At 41.8% G+C, this 9,834-nt stretch overlaps 1 non-coding gene across 1 annotated transcript; it reads right to left on the bottom strand.

The window, feature by feature from the left end:
- Window positions 1–5,402: 5,402 nt before the first annotated feature.
- On the bottom strand, window positions 5,403–5,475 carry TRNAG-UCC (transfer RNA glycine (anticodon UCC)). The gene has a single exon. It is a non-coding gene; the product is annotated as a tRNA-Gly (tRNA).
- Between the last annotated feature and the right edge of the window lie 4,359 nt (window positions 5,476–9,834).

Below are 9,834 nucleotides of genomic sequence, written 5' to 3'. Positions count from 1 at the left end.
CTACATTATGGCAGCAATATATGGAGTGACTTAAGGAAAACCAGTTGTAAAGACCACCTAGAGAAGTTTTCCATAGTTCCTCTGAATTCCACATAAATCTGAACCAAGTCAACATGGGCTAGAATGGGAGAGGAGTCGTAGGCTGAGAATTATTTCAGAGATTAGATTAACAGGATTTAGTCAGTGGTTCTTTCAAGGAGAAGGAAAGTTAATATGATAACTATCATATTCTGGCACAAGTGGCTGAATGGATGGATAGAAAATGGTAAGTATCACTCACTGAGATAAGGAACTGGGGAGGACAGTTGAGTTTGAAGTATCTGCAGGACATCCAAACTGAGAAATCCAGGAGGTACTGGAGTCAGGAACTTAGGGACAAGAGGAATGGATCTGGGGCTGAACAGCATGCATTCAGCACTGAATGCCATGAGCATTTGGTATAAGAAGAGAAACAGAGCCGGCAGCAAATCTTCAGAGATGATCTATGTGTGAGAGTTGGAAAGAGAAAGCAAGTCACAAACAAAGCTGAAGAGGAATAGTCAGAGAAATTAAAGTGGTGAGGACCATCAAGGAAGAAAAATGAAGATATTTCAACAGAGAGTGATCAACCCCATCGAAGGCCCACCATCCCCCAGAAGCCACCTAAGCTGGATACTGGAATGTGTCCACTGGGCTTGTGTGAATTCAATGAGAGTCATTTCACACACAGGTCTACTGGTCTTTTCATAAGATCACCATGATTTCCAAAGAATTGTACATTTCATGGTGTGGTTTCAAAAGATGTCCTGTTAGCTATCTATGGCTACATAAAAAATTACTACAAATTGAATTACCTAAAACAGCACACATTTATCATCTCAGTTTCAGTAAGTCAGGAGTCTAGGTCCAACTCAATTGGGGCTTCTGCTGCAAGGTCTCACAAGACCGCAGTCGAGCTGTCCCTCAGGGCTGGGGTCTCATTCATCGAAGCTCGTCTAGAGAAGGATCTGGCTGCAAGCTCCCATTGTGTGTTAGCAGCATCCAGTTTCTTACAGGTTGTCAGACTATCAGCCCTGGTTTCTTGCTGGATGTTGGCTGGAGGCTGCCCACAACCCCTTGCCCACAACCCCTAAGTAAGCTTACCATATGGCAACTTGCATCTTCAAAGCCAGCAAATGGACTGTCTCCCAGAAAGACAGACATTTCAGTCTTACAATGAAATCACAGGAGTGACGTCCCACCACCTTTGTGGTTTTCCTTTGGTTTGAAGCAAGTCATAGGTTCTGCCCACAATCAAAAATGGGAATCACTCAAGAATGTAAATGCCAAGAGATGGGACTCATGGATGTTGCCTCAGATCCTGTTTGTCACAGACATCTGCATAATATTGACCCTACCCTCTTACATAACCTCCTGTCAGCTGTCAGTCTTTAAGACCAATCATTGCCATTATTAGTTTGTACCTGGAGAATTGGGTCACTGGCCAAACTTGCCTCTAATGCAACACTCAAATTTTAACTGTATTTTTAAAAAATATTTATTTACTTATTTGGCTGTGTTGTGTCTCAGTTGTGACACAAGGGATCTTTGGTCTTCTTGCAGCATGCGGGTTCTTTAGCCGTGGCATGCAGAATATTTTCTGTGGCATTTTTAAATGGCTCCGATTCTTCACACATGGCCACTGGCAGTACACACTCCTGTTTCTTATCTGAGTTTCTCTGGACACATCTCTTCCCTCTTCTGAACTCCAGTTTCCTTCTCTTAATTAGGGAATAACAGTCCTTCATCCCCAAGATGCTGTCAGGTTCCAGAATTAATCACTGTGATTCACATAAATTGCTTAGTGCAGTGCCCGACACACAGAACTTGGTCCTTGGTAGCCATTTCCTTCTTCTGCTAATAAAAGAACAAAAATGAATGGAAGGCAAAATGGGTGTCATGTTTATCCCTGTGAAGTACTATTTCAGGGAAGGGGAAAAGCTATGAGCATGGAAGATTAATGGTGATTACCCACTGCCATGTGACTTAGGGGGAAAAAAATGCAGTGCAATCTAAGAATTTAAATGTTAACAAATGCTGCAGGCTTAACCACAAAGTCCTTCAACTGGTTTTTCCCCTTCAACTCTGTGTATTATTAAATACTCTTTTTTAAGTTGAGTACCTCCAGGCTGACATACAAATGGAAAGTTTTGGCCGTTTCTAAGTTAAACCTCTGTTTTTCATAACAAAGTTCAAGGCGGAAATGCTGAAGAAGAGAGCATCTTGGATTGTCTCCATTTCAGAAGCCCAAACCAAGCTGGCTGGGTAACAGAAACACTCATCAAGCGGGGGATTATATTCACCACATACACACATCCATTACATGTGTACACACACACATTCATTGCATGTGTGTATACACACACACTTTACATGTGTACAGGTATACATTACATATGTACATACATACATTACATATGGAGAATGTATCAACCCAATTTCATTTGTATTCTTATAAGTATATAGATTCTTAAGAGTGGGCCTGGAGAATATACTTTCAGATGAGATGAAACCAGTCTTTGAATATTCATGTAATATTGACTAGATAATTGGAGACATTTTAAAATCCAAATAAAAATTGAGTTTTCCATTAGAGACAAGGTTGACCCTGGGGGTGGTTCAACAATGCAGTCTTCACATACTCATAATCTTCAGAGTGTAAGTAGAATTATCTTGATTTTTTTAATTGATGACTTATAATTAATGTTAGCAAGACACATTAAGACCTGGATTCTCAATTATAGCTGGCTGGATGCCTACAGAGGAGCGAATAAAAGAGTCTTTTTAAGGGGGTCCTCAAATCCATATGCACAAAAATCATTGTCTTTTTTGTTTTTCTTTAGTTCCAATAAAATTGTGCACAGAACATCATTTGTCACTTCTACAACTAAGTATTTATTCATCACCTGCTGTGTCTCAGTCCCAGGGGTAAGTGTTTAAATCTACTACCTTACTCAATATACACAACAGCCCAGGAGGCATTGGGCCCACTAATAACAGCCCACTCTCCTTATTCCCATTTTATTGAACAGGAAACTAAAGCCCTGAGAACACAAGCAGCTGCTTTAAGGTCACCTTCCTACAAAGAGGCAGATCTAAAGCCAACTCTCCCCAATTCCAAAGCACTTAGTATTTCTAGTAAATTCAGACTAGCTTCATCACATAGTTTGAGAAGTGCTTCTTAAAGGTGTAACTCACTATTACATGGGGATCCATAGACCATTTCCATACTGTGTGAGATGATTATCATCAAAATAATTAGGAACATTAGTTGAGGGCATTACTCTGCTAATTATGTACCCTAAGGTTGAAATATAGTCTGTATTTTTAACAAATGACCTTTCCAAGAGTTCTCCAATTTCAGCAATAATTCTGTATGTAGTAAGTCCCCTACATATGAACTTTCAAGCTGCAAACTTTCAAAGATGTGACTGTAAGCTTGCGTGTTCAATCGTGTAAGTTCACATGTCTGGCCTGGCATATATTGTCACGTGTGTGCACCCCCTACACGTGGTTGCGCTGTTGAGTACTTTGCTGTACAGAACTACACAGAGTGCAGAGTACGGTATCTTTATTTCAAGCCCAGGACATCCAGAACCAAGTGTGAAAGCAGTGGTGATACGGCTGGCACTGCTCTGCTTTTCATGGTATTGTACAGGAGATTTAAAATGTTTATTTTCTGTGCTTATTTCTTGTGCGTTACTTGTTCAAAAAGTATTATAAATCTATTACAGTACAGTACTATGTAGCCAGTTGCACTACCTGGATACCTAGGCTAACTTTGTTGAACTTACACACAAACTGGACTTATGACTGTGCTCTCAAAACAGAATTTGTTCGTATGTAGGAGAATTACTATACTTCCATTTTACAATCTATTTCAGATCGTCAAGAGGTTCTAGGTACGTTTGAGATAGTTAAGAGATATCCAGATTAGAATACGCCTGGCCCTTCTACGAGGATTCTTAGGAAAGTACAGGCTGACTTGGGACAGTCTAGTCATGAGACGCTCATGATCGGCCAGTGACATTGGGAACAGAGCTCACGTTTCATGTCTAGATTGATGTTACTCTCCTTTTTACACAGACCTGAGAAGGAAGATGAGTTAACGGCGGTGACATATCTGTTAGTTACTTCTATTCTCTTCCCCATGCTTCCCACATCCGGTAGGTCAGTAAATCTCATCAAGTCACCCACCGCCAGGTATATGCGTGTTCATCCCCCTGCAATGACTTTCACTCAGAGTCTCGTCATCACTAAGCCATGATCACCATTATATCCTTCAATGGGAGGCCCCCAGACCGCCCATTTGCTCCTACCTCCAGCCTGTTGTCAGGGTCATCCTTCCAAACCACCTGTAAAGTCAGTCTCACTTCAACTTCCCTTCACTGCAGGGAACCATTAGCAATTCCAAATAATTCAAGGTGATTTAAATTCTTACTTCAGTCTATTAAAGATATAACTACTATTATAAATTCAGTCTATTGAGAAAATGCAAAATGTAGGCAGGTTGGAATGTTCCCCTTTAAGTATATGGAAAATTCTAAATATTGATACTAAACAATTTTTCCTTTTTAGCCTTTCCCATTTTTAAAACCATGTGGTGACATCTTCTACTTGCTTAAACCACTCCAGCATCTCCCACTCTTCATGAGTCAAAACCAAAACAAGACAAGCAAGACCTCAGTTTCTTGGCACATTTGTTCATTATTTATTTACCTTTCCACTGACTCATTTCATCATTAACTGACTGTCTCACCTATGCATTCTCTGACACATGAACTCGTTCACCTATTCCTCTTTTAAACATTTCATGAGGACCTATAATATTGTAAACACAGCAGTGGGTTCTAGGTTCTCAGGGTGTCCATGAACTGGTGTAGAGTCCTCTGCTGTTTGGTGGAGTTTGACTTGGTTCACCAACCTGCCAAGTTCCCTGGCATCCAGAATGCCATGTGGGAATAAAGTGCAAGTTGATGATTTCTTAAGTAGTTTCTGGACAATTCACTCATGTCCAGGGAGGGAACTGCTGTAATCATGTCCATCTCCTCAAGATCTCATGCCTCAAACCATCTTCTTCTTTGTTGTTAGAATGCATGAGTTCCTCCCTCCCTCAGGTTCTGAGCTAAAGTGGATGGAATGAATGTAATTAACCTGATCTGCTTGACCAAGATGTGGTGGCTGACAAAAGCCAGTTATAAGGGGGACTTCAGAGAGGATGAATACTTTTTTTAAAATTAGCTAATTAATTAATTTGGCTGTGTTGGGGTCTTGCAGCATGAGGGATCTTCTATTTTTCTTGCAACATGAGGTATCCTTTAGTTGCAGCATGCAGGATCTTTAGCTACAACATTCGAACTCTTAGTTGTAGCCGTGGGATTTATTTCCCTGACCAGGGGTTGAACCTGTGCCCCCTACATTGGAAGTGCAGAGTCTTAGCCACTGGACCACCAGGGAAATCCCAAGGATAAATACTTTAATATATCATTTCATCACTCACTCTTTAATGGACCCCCTTGACATATATCCAGCCACCCACGTCGTCACCTAACCACTTACTCTTTCATCCACTCATGTATTCACTGATGTGTCATTGATTGACTCATTCATTCATTCTTTAATCACATTTGTTTTCATCCATCACTCACTCATTCAAACCAATATTTTTCTGAACGTCTGGCCTGGTTAAGCTATGAGGAATTTGTCTTCTAAGGACTGAGGGGACAGAGTGGCGAGAGGGCAGAAGGTGGACTCCAACACTTGAGGAAATCCCGTGAGCCAATATTTAAGGACTGTGATAAAGAGCAGTACAAAGTGCCCTGGGAACTTATCACCATTTTCTGCATTTAATGTAGTACTTTTTCAGAGAGTTCTAAAAAATTCAATACTTATAAATTCAAGATCCTCAGGGGAGGAAAAGATCAGAGGGGGGAAATAAATCTTAGTAAATAAAGAGATCTAGAGAAAATCTCTTCCTTCCCAGTCTGATTGAACACAGAAGGGAAAGCATTAGCAGCCAGTAGGTACTTCCCAGTTCCATCCAATAGGCCAGCCTGCTGAGCCTATGAGCAGGCAGAGCAGAGCGAAGATCTCTACCCGAAGGTGCGATCCCTAATCCTGGAGATGGTACACATAGACTTCGGTGCAAGGCGGTTGTTATTTATCTTCCTGCTCTTGTTCTCTGGTGGATCTTGGTCCTTCTAGGTTTACACTCTGAATTCTCAAGGTCTGAGATTTATTTGTCTTCCTAAATAGGGCCAACTCAGATATTTGTAACGCATGCCTTGTTTTTTCTTTTTTTTTTGGCGGGGGGGGGGGGGGGTGGTTCTTAAAAATCTATTCTTAGTGCCTGACAGGTCCATGTGCTTGTGGGCTCAGTTGTTCAACTCTGTCCAGCTCTGTTTGATCCCATGGACTGTAGCCCACCAGGCAACTCTGTCCATGGGATTTCCCAGGCAAGGATGCTGGAGTGGGTTGCCCTTTCCTCCTCCAGTAAGGTCCATATGTTTCCATCAAAAAGAAAGAGACTTGGAAAATCTGAGTTTGAATTACGGCACTTCACTTACCACTATGTGACCCCAGATGAGTTACCTAATCTCTCTGAGCCTCAACTGGATCATTCATAAAATAAATAAAAGAAGTATCAGTGATCAATTGTCTAGTTTCATCAATCCTTCACTGCATAGTGAAGTTTGCATTGTGTTATTTAGCTTTTTGCATATAATTCTAAATTTATAGATAGCTTGGGAGATTCGATTATTGCTCAGAACTATGTGTTCCAGTGCCATGTCAAGAGACAGTGTCCACTTTTTCACTGAATGACTCTGCATGGTCATGAGGCTCGATTTGACCAAGGGATCATCAACCATTGTGAGTGATTGAAGCCGTCGAAAACACTTGTAAGACAAAGGCTGTTCTTGTATATCTCTGCCATTGCCAGAAGAACCAGCCTTAGTAAGACCATTTGCCCAAGGAAGACGAAAGACATGTGAATCAGAGCCATCCCACCTAACCATAGACCCACAATGAGAATGAGACATGGAGCTGATGCTGCAGCTGAAGTTGGGCCACTCAGTTGAGCGTAACCTCGATCAGCCAGATCTTAGCCGAACCTCAGACGCACAAGCCATAATAATCGGTTGTGATTTGAGCTACAGAGTTCGGTGGTGGATGGTTATGCAACAGAATTAATGACTACAATAGCTTTATTGCAAGCTCTAAATCATAGACAAGCACACTGGAGAACAATAAGATTAAGTAAAATGACCAAGGTAGTAAGTGGCTGAGCTGGGCTTTGATCTTTTAATCACTCTGCAATATTGTCTCTTGCTAAGCTTTACCTCCTTTATAATACAGTCTAATCTGAGGTTGTTATGAGAATAAGAAACATTAGTGCAAAACACCTTGCCCTGTGTCTATTAACTTATTGTGTGTGCTGCTACATGCCAGATCCTGCTTGAACAGCTTTGCATGAATTAGAATAATAAAAACGCCGGCCACTCTGGTTACTTCTGGAATTGCACGGCAGTTCCCTATAGATCTGCAGGGCTGTCTCCCATGGACTGTGGGGTCCTGGAGCACAAGGATCCATTGTATGTGCCTTGACATGGTCAGGGCTACAACAGTGCCAGCACAGAGCAGGTTCCAGAGATATTTGCTGGAGGAATATTTTAAGAATTAACTGGAAATTTGGATGTCTCTTCACAAATAAACTTCCCTGGAGACATGTGACAACAGTAGAACTTCAACAGCTTCTTTCTAATCTGAAATTCCTGTCCCTTGTTTATTGCATTCATTTCCTTCAAAAATATATATATATATATGTAGCTATATATTTTTTTTGCTTGTCTCTTTTATACTCACAGACGCAACCACACATACATACTATTTTGTCAAAACAGTAGCTCAACAATAACATACTGCACCTTGGCAAACTCACATCCCTGCTAAATTTACACCAAGCAAAGTTTGTTGTTGGTTACATTAAAAAAAAAAAAAGACATAATATCCCATCTCATAGACTTCAAGTCAGAAATCACTCTGAAACTTGGGCAGCAGCATATATCCACACCACACACACGCACAGAGCCTGTATTTTGCACCTCATGTAGTTCTGTCATATCAGTTGCCAACACAGAAGGGGCACGTGTCTGAGTTTTTTTGCTGCTCCTAATTACACAGAGATGGGAACTTCCATATCGTCTGCCCGGGAGAATTGTGCTTTCCCCCCGGGGTCCAGGGAGAGCCTTGCTGCCTTTGTCCTTTGGTTTGGCTGAACTTGGGCAGTTAGACATGTTCCTTATTTGCTTGTGATGTGCCAAACAGGCACTGGAGAAATGCACGTCCTTGGCAATGCTAGGGCTTTGTCTGTAGCACAAAGAGCAGGGGCTGAAATGCAGAGTGAAATCCTGCAGTATGGACCTACAGTAGCCCAGGGTCCCCAGAAGCCGAGGTTTCACTCCCGCTGTCCCAGGTGCTGAATTCAGCCCTTGGATGTGACTTGTTCCACCTTACTTCCCCCAACCCCTTTTGATCCGGTATTTAAAACTGGAATTGTGCATTTAGGCTTATGGCTTCCCTGGAAAACTGGGAGATACGGCAACAATGGGCCTATTTCAGCTTGTGGAAATAGTGGCTGGAGCTGTGGGAGACCGACTCTTCCACCACTCACTCTGCATACCCCAAGCACTCTGCTGTCCCCCTTGGTGGGGCTAGTATAGGGACTTCAGGCTGCCATTGTGGTGTCCTTTATTATTTTCCCTTATTGCAGGAAAACATCTCTTACTCATGTCCCAAGCAAAGGTATTTTTTAATATCAACTAAAAAAGCTACATCTTTTGAGAACACTGGAAATGAACACATTTCAGTTTAGAAATGAAGACTTTCTCGTGCATTGAAGATGGAAAACTTCAACATGACACACATACAGACATCCCCGATGTCCTTGCTCCTCATGAAGTTTCATGGCCTCTTGTTGATGAAGACCCTTCTGGATCCCATCAGGTGGTGGGTCATGGGGTGAATAGGGCACAGACTTTGGCTTCAGGCAAACTTAGACTCCAGCCCTCTGTTTGCAATCCCACTGCTCGGAGACCTTGGAAATGTTAAAGAACTTCTGCAGGTCTCAATGATCTTATCTATGAAGCACATATACAGAACATATTTTATGGAGTTACTGTGAGGAACATGAAATGATTGTATGTGAATTGGGGAGCAAAATTTAGCTTCACAGTAATAAGTCCTGAGCTTCCCTGGCGGTACAGTGGATAAGAATCCACCTGACAATGCAGGGGACACTGGAAGACTGCACGTGCCATGGGCAACTAAAGCCCATGTACTACACATACTGAGCCCTTGTGCTGCAAATACTGAAGCCCATGTGCCTGGAGTCTCTGCTCTGCAACGAGAAAAGCCACTGCAATGAGAAGCTTGCACACGGCAACGAAGAGTAGCCCCCACTCTTTGCAACTGGAGAAGGCCTGAACAGAGTAACAAAGACCCAGCACCCAAAAATAAATACATAAGCTATAAAAATAATAAACCCTCAAAAATATTATTTCCTTCTCCTACCAGGAAGAAAACATACACATAAGGGACACCTAAACTGAAAAACAACCAGGAGATCTTGTGATACTCCAGGAAATGTAATCATTATTATTAAAATTATTTTTTAAATGCTTGTCATCTCTGAAATTTTAAACCAGTACACACCCATTGTGGAACAGAGAGACAGCTGGTCACGAAAAGTCAGCTTCATTTGCCTTCTCTGCGCTTAGCTCTTCCACATCTCCTTTTCTGAGGTCTAACCATGAGGCT

Source organism: Bos taurus, chromosome 21, assembly GCF_002263795.3.
Source record: "Bos taurus isolate L1 Dominette 01449 registration number 42190680 breed Hereford chromosome 21, ARS-UCD2.0, whole genome shotgun sequence".
Lineage (NCBI taxonomy): Eukaryota > Metazoa > Chordata > Mammalia > Artiodactyla > Bovidae > Bos > Bos taurus.
This window is presented reverse-complemented; position numbering and strand designations above follow the sequence as displayed.